Source organism: Eucyclogobius newberryi, unplaced genomic scaffold (genome assembly GCF_026437365.1).
Source record: "Eucyclogobius newberryi isolate DKJ021-1_F unplaced genomic scaffold, fEucNew1.0.hap1 SCAF_5, whole genome shotgun sequence".
NCBI lineage: Eukaryota > Metazoa > Chordata > Actinopteri > Gobiiformes > Gobiidae > Eucyclogobius > Eucyclogobius newberryi.
This window is the reverse complement of record NW_027316167.1, coordinates 22,873,248-22,894,103: the sequence shown is the minus strand read 5'-3', so window position 1 is coordinate 22,894,103 and position 20,856 is coordinate 22,873,248. Positions and strand designations below refer to the sequence as shown.

Genomic DNA, 20,856 nt, shown 5'->3' with positions numbered 1-20,856 from the left:
CCAGAGCAGAGGAGGCCTCATATTTCTGGCTGCTGTCAGACCAGCCTAAGAGACAGCAATGGACAGCTGTTTGCTATGAGGTGCCCTGGCCCCAACACATGGCCTTTGATCCAAGCATGCTCACCCCAAGTCCTGTTCTGAAATATACTAATGTGTGTCAATGAATAGAAGAAGTAAAGAGGTATAATATAAGCATGGTACAGAGTAAAAGAGTGTGCTCTTTGGTCTCCTTCTGCCTGTGTTTTAGCTTGAGACAACAGGAATGCAGCAGCGCCAGTCTGACATGGCTATGTATACAGGGCATATTTCTGAATAAAGAAAGAGCCTGTGTGATAAGGCACAGAATATGACACAGCAGTAGTGCCAAAAGTAGTGCCAAACCATAGTAATCAAAAGACTTACCACAAGAATTATTATATTACGTAATAAATACAATGTTATTATCTTGTACCATGTTATGGCATTCTTGTACTTAAATAAACCTTACATGTTTCAACCTAAAATAAAAAGTCATATTAAATGACTGTCTCTGGCTCCTTTCTATTGCTATGACTGTGTTTTTCTTTCTACCAACAGAGAGCAGATAAATAGACAATGTCAAGAGAAACACGTAAAACCTGTACATTTAATCGTTATGGGAGATGCACCTTTATCCCCAGCCAATGACTATCATTGACTCTAACTGACTCTACGTTAAGTTAATATTTGCTTTTACATGCTCATAAATTTGCATTGCATTAGAATCTGACCTAAATGCATTTTTATCACCCAGAGTAATTAGCTGAGCATTAGTTATAGGAGAGAGGGGCTGAAGGCTTTCTGAATGGTGTGGCTAGACAGAGCACCAGGAGGGATGGGTAAAAGGCAAGCAGTGCCACCAGATAAAAGAGGATGAATCAGGGCCAGTGCAGTCCCTTTAATCTACTACATTAACTCCAGAACAAGGGGCGGAGTCAGCATGCTGGAAAACGCACAGCCACACAAAAGGGGAGTGTCAATAAGGGGTAATAAAGCAAGACAATGAGTAAACAAACAAGGAAAGCCCAGGCCTGGTGCGCTTGAACTCTAGCACACACAAAGCCCTGCTGTAATTAGCAACTCCAATAGGTTGTTCTACCATTTGCATAAAAATGCCCTCACAGGCAAATGCTAAACACACTGACACAAGCCATGCCCAAAACAGACGTTGGCCACACCTCTGCCCCTCCAGGAGGTCTCAGGGGTCCACTTATGTTTGTGTGCCCCTCCCCCCGCCTGAGCTGTACCACAACAGGCAGGCTGGCATGCATTACACCGACTTACACCACAGAGCACTCCTCACTTCTTCTTTCTTACAGATTGTGCAATAGTGCAGCCAGGCTTCCTGTTAGCGCCCCACACAGCTATTTGTCATATGAAAGTACACTCTGCTATGCTAACAAGCTTGACAAAGAACAGTATGAAAAGTACAGGTGACCCTCTCCTTCTTTAAGCAAATAATGCATAAGGGTCTTATAGCAACTAATTTATGTACTGGTACTTCTTTAAATGAGTGCAATAATATAGTAAGAAATCTGCAGCACATGCAAATGGCAGGATAGAGCTGAGCGACTTCCCTCAAATTGATCATCAATTCAAATGTATTGTTAAAAAATAAAGAGTCACATTTGTTCCTCTAAAGTCTGACCCCTGCTCTAAACCACATGCTTTTACTGACAGAGGATTGGCTGAAGACCTCTCGTTTAAAAAGACCAAAGCATTTCATTGACGGATTAGAAATGGCTGAATCTTTATTCAAATTTGATGAATTGCACAGCCCCACGTCAGGGCTATAACATCCAAGTTCTGTATAAACAATCAGTTGGCAATTGTACATCTCACTCTGTTGTTTTGACAGATTAGCAAAGAAAGGAAGGAAATGATGAGAATGGTATCTGTCTCTCTCAGCCCCTCTGCCCTGACCACCGCAGCACCACCTCGCTCTGCTCCAAAACCACACACTCTCTTTCTCTGTCGTGTGTAAAGCTGGTCCCCCTCCTCCCTGTGCTGCTGGATAGGAAACAGAGCAGCTCCATACCAGTTATACTTCCTGTGCTAATCTTTAACCAAGTCACACAATCGACAGTATTGTCTTAAGAGGATCTTGACTATTGACTAGATTGAATACATCTCTTACTGTACAGACCCGGTTCTCACCTGCTGTGTGGCCTGTTGTTTCTCATTAGGGCATGATCCAACATGAGAAAGACACCTGGCTCAAAAAAAAAAAAAAAAAGTCCACCTCCTGTTATGGTTCCTAAAAGTCCTTCGTGTTGGGACAGGATGGACTGGACAGAGGATGGCAGTTGCAAATGACTATATAACATATATTAAGAACCAGAGTGATGAGGTTTATAGAGAGCCTTGCAGTACATACATCAGGTTGACTTCCTACATGTGGTCAGGGTGTGTTTTTGTACTGCTTCAAACATCAAAAGTTATCGCTATTTGTGACTACCTGAGCAACAATGTAAATGGCATGACCTAGATGCAATACACAAGAAATATATAACTGAATGTTTCTGGAGCATGATAATAGTCTGGATTCACAAAGAACCTTCTTGACACTTGTGTTCAAAGCCACTGTAGATTACGAAAGGTTTAAGGTTCAGAGCAAGCGTACATATCATTCTGAACAGAGGCTAGTTAATTGTATTTTCTCTTACAACATTTTTGTAATTGCGCAGTAATTGAAATCTTGATTATAAGTGTGATTAATTGCACAGGTCTAGTGGAAAAGCACAGCAATTACAGAGATATTAACCTTAAACCAAGTCAATGCATTTAGATTATTATTTGGACAGTACTATAACAATTTAAATCTATCCTTCCAGCAACACTAACATTAACTCAAAGCTCTGTAGAATGTAGTATCGTCACTAGAGATGAGTAGATTATCAAAAATCTTTTTGACTGATATTTTGAATGCTTTTTTGACAATATACAACATTTGAGTATCAAGTTTATTATTAAAAAAAATACGCAGAAAGAGCTTTTTTCTGATACTTAACATATACCTGCAACTTATAGTCCGGAAAATACGGTAATACATTTAAATCAATATTTTAACATATTTCTGTTGGTTTGTTGAATTTCATTATTGGGATACTCCAAAAAATAAAGCTATTATTGAGATATTATACTGAATATGGTATCGTCCCTAAGGTCATCCACCTACCACCACAGTTTTCAATCACAGACACACAAAACCTATATGGACGTTTGTATTCGGCTCACCATAAACTAATATGAACCGGGCGAGCTCCCCCCATTTTCATTCATTAAACAGCAGGAAAAATGAATGTCATGTTGACCAGACGAGCCCGCTGACGTCACAAAGCCAGGGTCACCGGTCTGTCACGGCCGTCTAGCCCTGTGTCACTCCCCTGGGATCTGCCCCTCCCCCCCGACACCACCGAAACCTCTGCCACGACACAGCAAAATACAACACAGCATTTGCAGTCACAATACGGCTTAAAAGCTAAGAAAATGACCCCATACCAATTTTGATACCACAGTGATAATCATTTTTAGACAATGTAGTTTCATTTTCAACACAATATAATAGCACTTTCTTAAAACTATTCAGGAATGGTCCATATGACGTTAATATTTTTTTGTCAGTCCTACAGTACTGTAATAAAAAATAAAAGCTTGTTCTTAAACTGTAACAATATACATTCAAATGCATGCTTAAAAACAAATATGAGTAAGCTAGAAATGATGTTGAACAGTACTTATACATATGCGCTCTAATACTAAGCACTATGCACACAGCAAGGATAGCTATACACCTCCCCAGGCCCAATCTGTAGTACATGTCTGCTATTTGGAGGAGCTATGTGGGAGTCTGCCTCTCTCTAATAAATTTATTATGAGTCACTGAGGTCCTAATGTTTGTTCATTTAACACAGGGAAAATGAGGAAAGAGCGTTTGTTTTAGGTACAGTGAAACTCGGAGAGGAGCAGTTTGTTTTTTAGATGAACTGTAAGAGCGGCTGAGGTGAGCTTATATCATATCTGGAGAAAACGCCCTCACTGAAATCGTGTAGTAATATCGTGGTTATCGGAAATGTAGCTTTAATTGCATCCTAGTGCATTGTAGTCTGTATGACACCTGGCCAAAATGGTTTACACTCGAGACGGTGCCAATTATAATTCAGCCAATGGGAGCGCGTTCATAAATCCACAGACATGCTCGCTGCGGCAGCTAGATGCTTATTTGACAAGATGGGATGGAGACAGACGGACATGCACTATATCTTTTTTTTTAATTACAACGTCTGCAAAGGTGGGAGTAGCTATAAACAATCATATGCCATCAGCCTCTTCATCCCCCAACACTAAGCATTATCATTTTTCAAACAGAAAAAAATGAAACGGTAAAGCAAAAGAGATAGCATAAATAAAAATAATTTGAAAGATAGCATAAGTTTTAATATTATGCTCATTTAGTATTCATTCAACAGCCCTCACGCTGCTGACATTTAAAAAAAGAAATTCAGTCGGTGTTTCACTATGCATTTTGATATTTTTTTATCGAACACATTTTTGGAGCTTTCAACATAATGATTTTAAATATGTTTTTGTTTTGGACTTTATTTAGATTAAATTCAATTGTACAAAATGTTTTCATTTACTTAAATAGGACTCTAGGCCTTTAGTCATTTCTGTTATTAATCTGTCAGTTGTGTCTTTGGCTCACTAATTATTGTATTAGGATTATAAGCATTTATATGAACTGCGACAGGAAAAATAATGCATAAAGTGAGTTAGCAATAGTTTTGGGAATGACTCACTTATGAAGATGATGTTCATATTACTTTTTGTATTTATTTATTTCAGGGACAGTGAATATTTACCAACATTTCAGAATTCTGTATTCATAGTTGTTTTTATGCCAGATCCAGCTTTTCAGTGCCACATTTTTCCCCTCTTTAATTTCACTAATTGAAGCAATTCAAAAGAATTTCTTTAGTCAACTTCACTGCCTTAGTCTTAGTACAAGGTAATTATTACAACTAATATCAGATCAGTTAAAACTAAATGACTGTACATGTTTAAACGTTACAAATAACTAGAGAGTTCAAACTAGTGTACTTGTTTGGTTGTGTCCAAACAGTGTAAAGACAGCTAAAGAAGCTCGTGCAGAAGCTGTGAGGGAGCTGACATCAGAGGCTCTAGCACTTAGAGGCCATTTTATTGCTTTGCTGTGGTCAAGTGAGGTGCACCAAGCTCAATTCCACCGCAACAATGGCACAGAGGGCCGCTGAGACAAAAGAGGGCTATCCCAGCTTCTTAACCCCTTCAGTACTGTCAGAGACGTCTCCAGGGGGAGACCAGAGGACACACTGGCACACCTGAGGAGACCATAAGACAGGGTAACACGGTGTTATGGCATATACCAAGAATTACACTGAACTGAAATAATTAAATGAATTGTGCACAACCAGTGGCTCATTCTTAGCTCTAGTTTATAGATTTAGCTCTAGTCTTTCTTACTATTCGGCAAAATGCTCTATTGCCTGTGTAATGTGTTGCCGCTCTCTGTCCCCTGTGCCAAAGGGAATGTGGGCGCAGAAGACACCTCACATTTGCAAATCACACTTTTTTCGTGGGGACAGGCTCTGTTCTTTTCTCCTTTATATAATCCAGAGAAGATAAGACATGCAGTACACAGGGAGGAAGTGCAAAAGAGCCACTGGAGTCCAGAACATGCAGGCACTACTTTCCTCCTCCACATGATTTGTGAGTAAGGTAAACAGATATTTTTGTTTTGATTATAATAACTAACAAATGCACAGTAGTGGGAAAAATAATGGTGTTTGCCATAAAACATATATGCAGTATATTTCTGTTAAAATAACTTGAATGTGTTGTAGAGTCTAATCGAGCCTTTTAAATGCTTCCGAAAAAAACAAGAGGAAGAATTGTGGAAAGCAATGGTCCTTAAAAAGCTAGCGTCTGTAAAAGATAAACTTGGCTAAAACACATTTTTTTATACTGATGGCTTGGTGTATATTGTAAAAAATATCATGAGCAAAATTGAGTGCTGTAAATAGAAAATATTTATAGAATTTCTGTATAAATTCACTAATGTCAAACGGTACAAAAATGACATGTAAATGACATACGCAGTGGGCTGTTTCTGTACTGTTAGCATGAGAAAGCTCACACTCCACACAGCAGCAGCCGCCGCACACTTCCACTGGAGTAACACAATGTGGATTTCACAGACACAGATAAACAATGCTAGGGCAGTTATCAGTCCACAGAGCACAGTAACACAGAGGAAGAGGAAGAGCATGACAAAGAAGTAAGGAAGGATAAAAAGACGGCATGTGTGTCGTCAGAGTCAGAGGCCAGAGGGGCCCATACGTATTGTTCGGGGCTCAGCGTGCACGCGGGGAGAAAGGCGACCTGGCCCGCCTGTGTTTAAGCGTCCTCCATGTTTTATGCATTCTGTCCTTTGTGATGATAAGCACCAGTGTGGAGGGTGGAATGCTGGCCTCCATGGTCCAGAGAGGGGCGGGCTTCAGCTCTGTTTAATTTAGCAGCCCTCAGCGTCGTCCCTGTCATCCCGTGATGTGGACGTGTGTGTGGACGTATGTAGTCTGTACACACACAGCATCGCGCCTCAGCCAATCCCCGGGCAGCAGGCAGGCAAACTCTGCCCAAAACCATACATTACCAGGTCACTTACGTCTTCCACATGATTTTCAAAGCAAATATTACAACGCTATCATCGTTCAGTCTTCAGCACTGCAAACTTTCTGCTATCTAAGGTGTTACTGGCTACAAAGCACGTACTGAGCATTTGTTACAGAAGTAATATACAGCCTCATCTAAAGGACAAACAACCAACTTGTATTATTCTCATGATCATGACTAACATCACAGTTTTACTGTACTGATGGACAACATTCAAAGTGTTTTGGAGAGGGGAGAGTGTCAAAACAAAAGCTAATAGAAGTCAAATGTATATTAATATAATCTTAAAAAAGATTTAAATCTTACCAACATGTTGTGTATGTACACACTCATTTGAAAAATAAAATTAAAAAAATTAAAAATACAATAATTACACTGATTAAAGACAAAGAATGTTTGTCATGGATGCAGTGTTAACTATTCTTGTAAATCTCTCTAGCACTGACTTAACCAGAATTGTTCAGAACAAACACAGAAAAGCAAAGTTTACTAAAGATAAAAGGGGAACACTGATGGAGACATGGACTGCTTCTGATGATGAGGGGAGGTACCGTGGGTTGTAAAGTTTAGGGATAGAGTCCAGCATCCATGAACACAGCACACGCCTGAGCATGAGAGCTCTCTCTCCTCACATTACTCTGCCCTTACATCGAGCTGAGCAGTGACCCGCACCATAACACCACAGAGTGACTGCAACTGGAAGAACCAGTCCAGTGTGATCTCAGCCACTCACAGGCTTACAATCACTTCACAGGAACATACAATTATTATTATTGTTGCCACTAATAAAATATTATAACAGTAATAATAATATAATGCAATGATTTAGATGATACAAAATATCATATTATGTATATTTGTCATGAGAAGAGTTTCACCCAAAGAGGGCTCTCTCAGACCGGGGACATGGCAGTGCTCGTCCTGCACCAGTGCCTATCGTCGGAGAGGAGGGAGGGAGCGATGCAGCCGCATGCACAGGCACACACACCCACACACACTGTATATAATGGAGAGGCAGAGTCAGGAGAAGGGGTTATGACAGCCAGAGGCGCTGTCTCCTTGTTCTCGTTGTGGTAACCCCCATGTGATCAAACAAGATGCTTTTCCTGCTCGGACCATTTTCACGCCAATGTTGTTCAATATGATAATGCAAGTTTTGAAAATATACACATGATGTTTTTAGAGGAGCAAACGGCACCTGCCTATAATGATGACAGCACATTCATAACACACGCATATCCCCCACATGTTTTTACCCTTTATATATGTAACTATGGCTATCACAGTTTGAATAGCAAATACTTCACTATTTTACTGTTTCCATGGCTATAGTTTATATAAAATTATTTCAAGGCAAGTCACATAAATATGTGTTTAATTGTTTTAATTAGTTATGTAGTTGGAATTGGTATTGGAATATTCAAATGGTTTTGAAATGTGTTAGATTAAATAATTAAATCAGGCCTTGCAATTATTTTCTAGAAGCCTATGACTCGTCCATGCTGACAAACAAGAGCACAGTGCTGTTTTCATCAGACACAATTTCAGGGAAATCAAATGGAATACATCCAAATGACATTCCTATTGCTTTGGCAGGAACAGGTATAATTAAACACAAATATGACAATGTAACAAGACAGAGAGGAGTCAGACACATGAGAAGACAGTAAACTATTGTGCTCGTCTTTGTTTTGTATCCGTAGACATAGATGTAGACAGAGAGTAGAAGAGGAGGAGAGAGGGGAGTTACTGTCAGACATGGGAGGCAGCAGCTTGGTATAAACACTACCTGTCCTATTCACTGTGCCGACTTCTCAACTCCAAAAACTAAAACATTATCGACTCGTGTGAATGCATTTATTGCCCTTCAATATAGACAAATAATAATCTTGTTTCGATGCATGTGAGGCTGTGTTTGTGTGCCCTCTTCCCCTGCCTGCTCTTCTCATGACCCTTGGCTATCTGACCCCTCTAAACCAACCCCCCACGTCAGTCCTCTCCTCCGCAATTCTCCTCTTTAAATAAATTGTGAATGTCTGTTGGACCCGCTGCCCGGGCGAGCTTTTATAGCCATCAGGCCTATTTCTTCACACTCCAAACTAAAACCAAAGTCTTAATCTGTGCAGATGCTGACAACCACAAGTGCTTTGTGCGGCTCCCAAAACACACACACACACACACACACACACACATACACACACACAACAACCAGCACTCTCCTCTCTACCATCGTCCCAGGGCTGTTTGCAAGGGGCTTTCCTCTGCAGTCCTTTTTATCTGTGCGCTCACTCCATGACCCCTGTTCCCCCTGTTTCTGTGCTGTCTGACCCATACCCCCACCCCCCACACACACACACACACACACACACACACACCCCTTCTGTCCCCCTAAACGGTAGGCGCCTTGCTCCTGCTTTACTAGCAAAATACCCACTCGATCCATTCCATTCAGGCAAAATATATAGGACTAACATGGAATTTGTCTGTCTTTATTACTGACTGCAACTATAGAGCATTTTTAAATATATGTGCTGGCAACGATGGCACCAAAGCGAAAAGGTTTTTTTTTTTTTTTTTGCAAGAGAAACTTTTATAAAATAGCCTCGTATCTGTAGCCCATTAAGTATTTATTTAGTGATGGCCTTTACGCGTAAAAGTGTTGGTGTTAAACTAGTTGAACATCAGCGATAGTTAAACGCTGTCTTTTTTGGAAAATGTAACTATAGAAAGATTTTGAATGCTTAGGTCCACGCTAAAGAGGACAGTGTTTTGTTTTTTTTCAGTCTGGTCATCGTTTCCCAGGCTGAAACAGTCCGGAGTAAAGTGGCTTCAGAGTGGAGCCCGGCATTAGAGGAAAAGTGACCCGAGCAGCAGCCTCGTGCGTCTGCAGCCTGACAGGGGCACCGCACTATCCCACGTCCGGCTCCCGGTGCGCCGTTAGTCCGCTCGTGCCACGGACGAGACCGGGGGCTCCATTCTCACGACACACTCTCACTCGTGCGAACACAAGCCCCCGCGCGCACGTCCCACACACACACACACACACACACACACACACACACACACAAACACACGCACACACACACGCACACACACACACACGTCGATCAATTTGCATGTGACTTCGAAAGGGAATGAGCAAGAATCGACTTAAAACAGTAGCTGAAAGTATGAGGGAGAAAACTCAAAAAAACATGGCCAAAAGCCGGACAGAGAGCGATAAAAGGAGAAAGTGTAGCTGGAGGAACTGAGGCAGGGCGGAGGGACCTGCACGAGCACGGCAGCAAAAAAATCCGGACAACAGCAAAATGTGTTTATCAAGAAGAAGATTTAGAAAGCGAGCATCCCTGCAGAAAGCTCCACTGGATTTCCCGGGGAGAAAAATGTCACAAAACAAGAGACCGCGAGATGCACTCGTCTCCCCCGGACGCGCACGGACCCACAGGCTGGACTTGGAGCTCCTTTCCTGGGCTGCGCTCGTGCGGAGCCACCGTTGCCTTTCGCTCGCGTAACACTGTCTTTTTCCACCGACTCTGTGCCCTAAACATGCTTCTTGACACCCATAGTCTCCCATTACACCCCGTACCGGCCAAAGAAATGCACATATCTGTCTTTAAATCGTGTTTTTTGTACGATCAACTGCTTGGAGCGGATCGCTGTTCTCTTCTCTTGCCCTGTTCTGTCTTCCATTCCCGGAGAGGAGGACGAGCCGCAGATGTAAACACAGGTAAACGAGCAAAAACACAACAATCGCGAATAAAAGCTAAGTACTTGCATGAGATCTACTTGGAATCGGGAGTCTTTTCTCATAACGTGAGAATCGACAGCTCCGGTGCACGTCGGTAAAAGTCGGACCGACAGCAGAGATAAGTCCACAGCGGAAAGAATAGGATCCGAGAAACACAATAAAAGAGACAAACACAAAGTTGAAACTTACAATTTCTTGCTGCCGCTTTGTGATCCGTGCGTTTTAATCCAGTATAGAGATGGTTCGGCTAAAGATCCCATCAATGCAGTCCCGTTTTGGTCAGTTTGCGCTTAGGGTGGCAAAAGAAAGATCATTGTTGTTGCGGAGTGTAAAAACGAAGTATTAGTTGTTAAAGGCAATATAAAAATAATTTGGATGCAAAGCAGGCGGTGAGTCTTGTGTTAGAGGGAGCTGGGAAGAGGTGAAAGTGAGATCTGATGATTGAAAAGAAAAAACTCTTTGGATCTTTATTCCTGCTAATTAGTTTCCTGCAAAAAATGGCTGTGATTAATTCAGTGCGCATGTGCTTCATTACACAGGCACGAAGGGAAGGGCTAATTAGCCGCCTTCTGGATCAATAAGATTCAGCAAAGGAGAGAGCTCGAGAGAGAGAGGGAGGGAGGGGAACGAAGAGGAGGAGGGATGGATAGATACAAGCTGAAAAACACCAAAGTAATGATCAGGAATTGAAAATATGGAATTAAGACGAGCGGAAAGTAAGAGTTTGATAAGACGGAAGACGGTCAAAGTTAATCGCGGCGGCGCAAGCGGCGCGGCTGGCGCAGTCCGACGCTACAGGCGCCGCGTTTTACTCCGCGTTTTGCCACATTTTCAACCCTTTTGCGCCGAATTAACTTTTTAAAATCAAACGCAGACGCAATAATAAAGCGCGTCCCGGCGCACGGATCGCCGGGCTTTGTTTTATCCTATGACTTTTTGGCTCGGTTGACGCGTTTTAGCCCGACATAGACGAGCTGCGGGGCGGTTGTAGTTTAGACAAGTTACAAAGTTCTCTGTCGAGTTCAAAAGCGCATCCAGTGCCCGATGCAGGAACAATGTATTTGTGGTTCTTTCCTTATTAAAACACGTTAACGAGCGCGTCGTGTGCGTAGACGCGGGTTTACAACGTTTACCGCGCTCAGTCTTACTATGACTTTACTCTATATTTAGCTCTAGTTACATTATCAGAACTTACGATGCAAAGGTATGAAGACGTTTAGGAAATAACAGCGCAATATAAACAGCATAATATTAAACTGTGATTACATTTATGGGCGTGAGTCCTGTTTCAGAAGTTAATTAAAACGGCAATAATTAGATGTTGTTGACAAAACAGGTTTATAATAAATATATGTATATAATTTGCCTAACAATAAAGGCACGTTATGTGACACAAGAATCATGTATTTTTATGTCAATTGAAACTAAACTAAATTTCAACTCATACATATGTTGTATCGCGTCATTTCAACACATTGCCTTGTGTTTTTTGCATGAATTCAATATGTAATAGACCACAAGCATATTCTTTTTAAAAAATATTATTATACATTTTTTATTTTTTATTGACCCTAACAGACACGAAGCTTAATATTTTTGTCCTTCTTCTGTCAGGTGTTGCAGGACCTTAGAGAGTTCACTTTGAGTTAGACTTAACCTATTTGGGCGTAACAGTGTGTGCATGTGTTTTTTGCGGTGTGATGATAAAACAAATGCCAACGCAGTATCGTGCACAGATCAAGAGCAGGTGACTTCTGATCAGGCTAAAGCACGACTCCTGCTTTCTGTAAATATGAATGCAATAAAATACAACACGTTTACTCTACCTAGTTCATTATTGTTTGTGTTTTTTAAATTTGATTCTTATTTGTGTCTTTATTTTTCTCGGCCTTTTACGCATGACTTTTATTGTGTAGACTGATAAATAAAGTGCCAGAAGGCCAGGTGGTCAGTAGCAGATTTGACTTGAGATTTGGGATGAGGAATTTGATCAATACCACAGTGCTTTTACTGACATTTCTTTACGCACTGCATCTCGTCTTCACTAACTCGTTGTAACTTCCCTGTTTCCACGGAATAAAACCTGATCTGCACAAATCCACCATTTGGACTTTTCGCTGCTCTTTGTTATGACAATCTTTTTTATTATTTTTATTGTTGATGGAATGTGGACAGTGCCCCATGTGTCAGTTTTTCTGTGCAAATATCATATCTCCTCTGAGTCCTTGTCCACTTATGCCAAATTTAGTGGCTACATGTATTTTCATTTTATCCCATGCTAATGACCAATTATGTTTTACTGGTATTGTTTTAGACAATGTAAATCAGTAGTGAAACAGTGAAGCTTGGAGAGGAAAGGTGGATGATCCCAACACAAAGACAGCGTGTCTGTTTGTTGTTTGTAGGCCTTTGACCTTAGGTTATGAGAGGTTAAGGAAAGCCCATGGGACAAAACATTTCCACAGATACAGTTGCAAATATATTTTAGAACAGCTCTTACAGCCTAACATCTTTAGCCCACACTATCAAGAAACATTTCTGATCCCTATTTCTCACATTAGGTTTCCTCTGCACGTGCCACCCGCCGAGTGTTACCTAGAGGGAGATAGTCCACTGTAGAACGGCTGTGTGTAGCACGGAACACTGCTACAAGACGCGGAGATGGCACCAGCTCACTTTGCCACAGTGAGAGACAGACCGCGGGAATCTCGAGGATTTGCGGCGTGTCTGCTGCTCTCTCGGGAAGAAGAGATTGTAAAAATGAATAGGTTTAAATTCGCGTGTGAGGGGAGTTAAAGGGGCTCGCAGATAATAAAAGAGTTTGGTGTAATTTGAGGCTTGGTACGAGGCTGCTTTGAGTGAGTCAGTCGCCTAGAGCCGAACAATGCAAACGTCAGTTTACACATTTATGCAAAGGCCTGATTGGCATTGCTCCATCAGTGACCGTATTGCGCATGGCGGAGCTGTATCAAGCGAGGAGCAGTCAGACAGAGGCCCGGGTGCTTTTAGGGCTCGTGCATCTCTGAAAGGGAAAAGGGGGAACTGACAGGGTCCGGGCTTTTGTGTTAGCACCAGTGAATTGCGCCTCTCTGTGGGAAGGATAACTGTCCACGTGCCACTCTCAATAGGCATACATCGACGAGTGGCATTGCAAATTCAACACAACCTGTGGCCATGACAGCCCGTGGATATGACAAAGAAAGGCAGAGTGGCTTAAATGCAAAATGCTCAGTGGATGTGGGGCTCATTAAAGCGCTTGACCATCACTAGACCTGCACCGAACAAAATGGTGAACTGGGGCGCGGGCAAAGCGCAATCATCGTTTTAACCACTGCTCCAACAGATGTAATGATAATGTCACGTAAACTCTGACAAAAATAATGATAAACAAATTTGAACCACGTCGTGTACGCACACGAGCCACGCGCACGCACAGAAATGGGGAAATGCAGATGTGGAATGTAGAAAATGAGCGAGTATGGCATTTAAAGATACGATACAAGAGAAGTCACATCCCCTCATGAAGAGCTATGGTCAGTGAGGACTTATTATTTTATGCAGCAAGAAAAATAAGGAGGCTGTGACTCATCTGTCAATGATAAACACACAGGAACAGCATCTGACTGTCTTTGGGAGAGGCTACAATAGCTTATAATGAAACAAAACAACACCAGATACAAACATAGTCTTCCACGACATGTGCCATTAAACTATATATCTTTTTTTTTGAATTTTCAGTGGGTTTATAGATATTCCCATGCGTTAGTTTGCAATTAGCACAAAATACACACGCACATTGTTTTAGCCTATGCGCGTTTCCAGCATGTTTTCCCTGTCTCTCATGGGTCCACGTTAGCACAGCATGCACGCGTGTTAAAGAGAAGTCGATGCAGCTGAAGCGCTCTTGAGTGTGATGTCCGGCTCCCTGTGCGTCTCGGGTGGATAGGGCAGCGCAGCCAGGTGCAATGGGAGCGCCCTCTTATGTTCAGGCTGTGACCACAGGGATCAAGCAGCGCATCTCCTCTTTATAGAGCCCAGCGCCTGTGGATGAGCTGAGCCTTCACACGCACTCACGGAGGACTCGCTGCAGCAAGTGATTGGGAGATGAAAAACCCTTGTGTTGAACGTAGTAGTGTAATTCCTGGTCCAATACCGCACATACGAGCAGCAAATCACGCAGCATTTTAGGGAGGGAACGCGCGCGCTGCGAATTTTAGCATGAACAAAGTGTCGAATTAAACCAAGCAAAAATTGTAGGTTTAGCTTATTAAAAAAATAAAGAAAGAATGAAAAAAGGCATGCAGCCACGGTAATTCTTTGTCAACAAAGACAAGCCTGCAATGGAAGATCAGAGCTGTAGGGTTGTTTTATTTGCTTTTATAATAAACAGGCTATAAACGGGTGGGAAACAACAACAACAAAAATAGCTTTGAGTGTTGTTTACAAATTTAATCAAGTTAATGTTTTATTTTTTTCATTTGCTACTTTTATTGTTGAAAGTACTCACTTGTAAAAATACAGATTTATTGTGTACATTAGAGAAGGTGTATAAGGGGGCTTGTTTTGAGTGTAACTGTATGTAAAACAACCAAATTGTGTAATTATATTATTATAATTATTTGGAATAAACTCCTGTCAATGCATGTGTATTGTGTTGCCTTTTGTATATTAAAAATATGTATATTTTTAGGTTGTGTGACAGATCCAAACACTTGTTTAATTTTACTCTCAAATTGAAAACCTGTTTTAAAATAAAATGCCAATGACTATTGTCATGGACCAGTGTCTCTTGTTCTTCCATGTGTGGTGTCAGTTCCTCGTCAGGGTGCAGGCTTTGGGCGGACGGTGTGAGCGGATGCACATGTCTGCTACTGCAGCTCGACCTGATTTTTGCACTGCTCTTGAGATTTGAGTAAACGGAGCACAGCGTCTGTCTGGTCAGTTTTATCCATTTACATGAGAAACAAGACGCATATCAATCCTCTGCTGCCATCACTACTTTATTAATGATCTAATGCATTATTCAGCCATCACTTTTCACGTCCATCGAAAGGAAATAAACGTGTAAGCATCACAACATCAAGCCAAATGTGATTCCTGAATAATAATAAATAAATACAAATCATTAGGCTATGCTATTATAGCCTATATGCAATATGTAGTGGACCCTATATGAAAGAAAGAAAGAAAGAAAGAAACGTTATATTGTGCCCTTTTCGGAGATAATATAAAAAACGAGTTGTTCCAGGGAGCAATAAAGGTAAAGAAAAAGCAAGAAGATGAAGGTGACACATTTTATTTTTGCCACAGACAAAAAATATAATAGAAAAATTATAATACAAAAATTATAATACAAAAAAATAACAGAAAATTATAACCATGATATGCATGAATATTATTGTTATTATTATTATCATCATCATCATTACAATTATTATTATTATTAAACAAATCTATTGCGCACTTACTAAATTATGCAATGGAACTATATTTTGGAAAATGAAAGCACAGAAATGTGGCTGGAGTCACATGAAGAACAATTTCGGACACAAACAAGCATAATTAGATTTGTGTTTGTTTAGGCTGTAATAAATTAATATGATTCTAAAAAAACTAATTAAACATCATAGGCCTACATGTTTTTATTTGACGGTTGGAATTCACGATATTTTGTCGATGTAAATTTATACTCACGTTTAATGACAATTGTTAATTTGTTTATCTTATTAGCCTAATTATAGTAATAATTTCAAGCAGGCCTTATATTGCTTAAACAGGCCGACCAATTTTAACGGAAGTAAATCCAAATAGTCTTGTCTCCGAATGTGGCTCAAGGCTGGTTTTATTTCTTCTTCTCTGTTCTTTCCTTCTTCTTTTTGTTCCCCTGTTTTTTCTTTTTTTTTTTTGCGTGCATTGCGTAGTTTCCAAAATCAGAGACAACTGACCAGTCCAGGCAGCTGCAGCGCGAGTGGTTATAAACCAACTCAAAGCGTGCGTGCGTCAATGTTCGAAAGGCCTGCAATATCCTGCACACGAAACAAAGCCAAGTGCGTTATTTCCCTCCACGTGAAGAAGATGCGAGTTAAAAACGCGACGAGATGGAACATGACAAGTGGAAATGACACAGAAGTCACGTTGAAGAGTAAAGCCAGCGGTCGAATCCAAGTCCTGCATCACAGCCTCGTGCTCCGCGAAACAAGCTTTGACTATGATTATTCAGACAAAATCAGAAAATAAAAAGGGGTCATGGTAAAAGCTATACTGTAATTGTTATTGAGACCTAGTAAATTTATCTTCAAATTAAAGCAACAGAAGGAAAAAGAGATGCTCAAAATGACCAAAGCGTAACACCAAAATTGTCAGATAATCCTGTTCTCCTTTTAAGATTTAGCTCTTGCACCAGATTTTGTAAACCACAGCAAAAAGACTGACCAGCCCAAAGCACCTGCAGTGAACACACAATCATTTCACTTGGTCAAAGCATCCTGTAGCAGAATTATCTCCCCATGAGCTCTGGTGTATGTGCCATAAACTCAAATAGCTAAATTTCAATCTCCAACAGTTCTCATCAAGCATAAGTACAAAGGTAAAAAAAAGCAATAGAAATTGAACTGACTAGAGAATTATTATATGAATGCAAAATAAATTTACACATTTGTCACAACTGTCTGAGTTGAGTCGACAGTGTTAAAATGCTTATCACAAGTGTATTGTGTAGGCACTTAAAATTACACCTGCATTCACAGTACCTGCACTTATGAGCCTCATGGCATGCTCCAGCTGTGATCCCCTCGGCTTTATGAATTTCCACATGTGTGCACCAGCCCACTGACCTCATTCCTGTAGTGAACTATCCCTCAAACACAAATAGTAGTTTTGTTTAGTTCAGGCACTTCCCTGGCTGAACACACAGAGGGGGATAGCCACTACACTGGTCAATAATGGAGGCAAATGGAAGCTTGTGGAGTTCTATTTTTCTTTGCTTTTTATTTAGTTAATGGTATAGAGACCCCTATAGGACATACTGGAGGTGGGTTACAATTTATCCGTATAAAATCCACACAAGAATCCAAAGGAAAAGTATGTTTAAGGTAAGGAATAAAAATATATATATATTACAATGTTAAATTTCAGTAAAATCTCCTCTTTCAAATAGAATGTGTTTCTGCTTCAAAAAATATCAACATCAAAGATAGGCCTTGAATGGTAAAAGGTCACCTACTCCCAGTGGTCAAATGAAAGTGATGTGATCTCTCCTATTTGTGACAGATGAGAAAAGGCACACTGGATCAGCATCAGCTTATTCTTATTTCACCAAAATAGAAAAAGCTTCAGTTGTAGTCATCTGGACTACAACTGAAGCTTTTTCTACTATGGAACACGCCTGGACGAATGAGGGATTACACCGACATTTCACCAAAAGCATATTTTTATGCTTCAGTTTATTAACCAGTAAGGCCTCGTTTTAGTTTTTACAGTTGATGATGACATCAATGGGGAATAGAGCAAAGGTATAATTATAAGTGCTAACAATAGGATCAAGGGCTTATTGCATATTTGAAAGTTTTACATGCATGTTAGATGCATATTTATTCAAATTAACCCATTTAAAAAATTGTTTCATAAATATTTCAAGGCATAGTAATAAAGGCATCCACAATCATTGCATTAACATTTTAGATGGTGTTTAATTAAAGAATTTATAAAGTATTCCTTTTGACGTCAACAGAAAGAGATTCAAGTGGTAAATTACACTCACAGAAGGATAACCTGCGTTTTGTCTGTCTTTTTTTCTTTCTTTCTTTCTGATCTTATGTTTTTATATGTACAAATGCATTTCCTCAGGAGGGTGCTGGGTTTGGGCTGTTTAGAATTGTAAATGTATTGCATAGGCCATCCTGTCCAATTACCTATATCTTTCATGTATGAAATCATGCATGTCTCGCTCAGAACAGGGGGGTGTGGGCACAAAGGGACCAGCTCAGAATACCGCCCACATGAAAAATAAGGTCCAGTGTCAAAGCCCTAAAGGCCATGGAGGGGAGCTGCGCAGCCAGACCTGCCCACTCCTCTTTTCACTCCACTGCACTGTGCTAGTGCTGACCGGCTGACCTATGGGCATCACCAACTCAAATTTCTGATTAAATACTTAATGACATCCACATCTGAAATGTTGTTTTCTTAACTCTATAGGAAAATGTTGCTGTTGTTTTTGTATCATGAACGGCTACATATTTATGGCAATTACACCATATGAGGCTGTTATGCTGTGATATTATAATAGTGATAGTGATAGCTGGACTTAAAATGCGCATACACATATATGTGTTCACATTAAAGAAATTGTAAGCATAGAGTGACATGCAAATGGTCTTTTTGACAAAAATAAATATGATGAAAAATAATTACTAATGATCAAAATAATTGTGTTTAGCTGTTAAAGTATTAAAATTAAAATGAGCCAACTGAGTACAGTTTGTAAGTACCAAGAAGCACCCTATGCTTGACCCCAACCCAGAGGCTGAGCTACCTGTGTTCAAAGTATAGATAGTCTTAAAGGGCTAATGGCACAGACAGCAGGAGCAGTAGAGACTTCACAAACTTACCTGATGATAGGGTTTTGGTCTGAGTCCACCACACAGAAGCCTCTCCGACACCGTTTCCGTTTCAAGTTTGTGTTTGAAGTCCTCAGGAAGAAAGGTCACGCCCTCTGGGTCACAGCAGGTTGGTCAAAGCCATGGTGAATGACAGTAGCTATTGCTAATGTCCAGACTTTCGTCGTCTTTGTATTCACAGAAGATAATTAAGTATAATAAAGCTATTTATGTGGTGCCTGGGCACCTGAAACATTTTGGTGAGATTCTCCTAGAACTCCAGGTAATTCCAGGGTTTCCAAAGCCATATGGTTTTTGATTTGGGGACTCCCAGGTCAAACGGAGAGCCAGTCAGCACAGAACCATCACCTGAAAGAAGGCACAAAAATAAACAGGTTAGCAACAACTTTGGAAGACATTAAAGAGTGACAGATTTATTCATCATGAAAGAGAAGCCACTATTTCAGTATCCCAACCAAAATACAACTTAATGAATGTCTCTCAAAGAAAACAAACCAAAGCAGAATGACTTCCATCAACATCTCAGAAATAATTAGCGGTTTGGAGAGAGCAAAATTAATCAATTTTTTTTTGTAAGTATAGCCTCTTGAGACTTAAAATAAAATTTAATGGCAAATAATTTGCTGTGAATAGTTTCCATTGTTATAAGAAAGGCAGAAGAGAAAACGTAAGTCTTTGTGTTCAGAACAAGACGTATTCCTGTATTGACATATTTAATTGACTGCTATGCAGAGGATCACTCGAATATGACAACAAAGTCTCTTAGACAATACATATTTATTTGCTGTCAATTCCAGTTAAAATGTGTAAGAAAGAACTTTGAATTCCTCATGGGCCTGGTGTGTGTAGACCGACACTTGTCATATGTTCCAATAATTCCACCGTGACTGAAATTTGGTTCAGAAAACAGGCGCGCACAAGCAGCGGGCGTTTGCGATAGCTGAAACGCTCTTTGAAGCCTCTTCTATTTGGAAACTGTGGATGATTATTTTTACCTCTATGGTTAAAACCCGTGTTTAATTGTTCCCAAGAGTTCTTACTGTGGTGGTGATTTGGAGCTCTGGGAGTAATATTTAAACGGCAACAAAAATAACTGAACTTGTGCTCTTTAGCCACAGGTCTTAACGGGTGACAGCAGGTCTGTCCAAGAAAAACATGTGAAAACAGTGTTTCATCTTCTCCAGAGTTGTATGTTTTAATTCCTCAGCACTCAGATAGTCCATATTGATTGTTTACATTTGTGGTATAAAGAGTACACAGATGAGTCCATAAATGATGTGTACAGTGGCAGGGAACAGTAGCAGCAGATGCTGTTAATTTGTTGTCTCAGTGCTTTAAAGGGCATGACTTACAGGTTTGTGGGAGCGACCTGTGGGAGTGAGTGTGTCGGATCAATAGCCCACCCACAGCAGAGCCGCGGGCCATCCCTGACCGGGCTATTGATTAGGACTGGCTCAGCTGCCAATAGCAATGTGCTGGATGTGACACCAGGCTTAGACAGAGCTGAGGAAAGGGGATTCTGAATTGCCAGTGGCAGCCCCACAGCACACCGTAGATAAAAGTCAATTCCACTTAACCAAATCACTGACAACTAAATAGTTAGAAGACAGAAGAATGCCACGAGTCTCTGATGGCAGCAGCTGGATGGCTTTGGGGATTTCCTCCACTCTGACCTGTGTCACAGAGCTCAATAGGCCATGGGAGAAACACTGTGACTTAAGCATGTGTGTAAGCAGCCTGACCTTTCTCTATCTGTCTAATTTA

General features: G+C 40.7%; 1 protein-coding gene and 1 long non-coding RNA gene across 2 annotated transcripts in view; one reads left to right on the top strand and one right to left on the bottom strand.

Annotated features, from left to right (window-relative positions):
- zfhx3b (zinc finger homeobox 3b) overlaps positions 1-11,248 on the bottom strand; it is a 110,159-nt gene extending 98,911 nt beyond the window's left edge. The window contains exon 1 of the mRNA XM_072464870.1: positions 10,667-11,248. The gene's annotated coding sequence lies outside the window, so the exon portion shown is untranslated. The remainder of the gene's footprint in view (positions 1-10,666) is intronic.
- A 1,445-nt stretch (positions 11,249-12,693) lies between these two features.
- On the top strand, positions 12,694-14,818 carry LOC140381599 (uncharacterized). Its single transcript, XR_011931254.1, has 2 exons — positions 12,694-12,835; positions 13,039-14,818. It is a non-coding gene; the product is annotated as an uncharacterized lncRNA (long non-coding RNA).
- Positions 14,819-20,856: the final 6,038 nt, after the last annotated feature.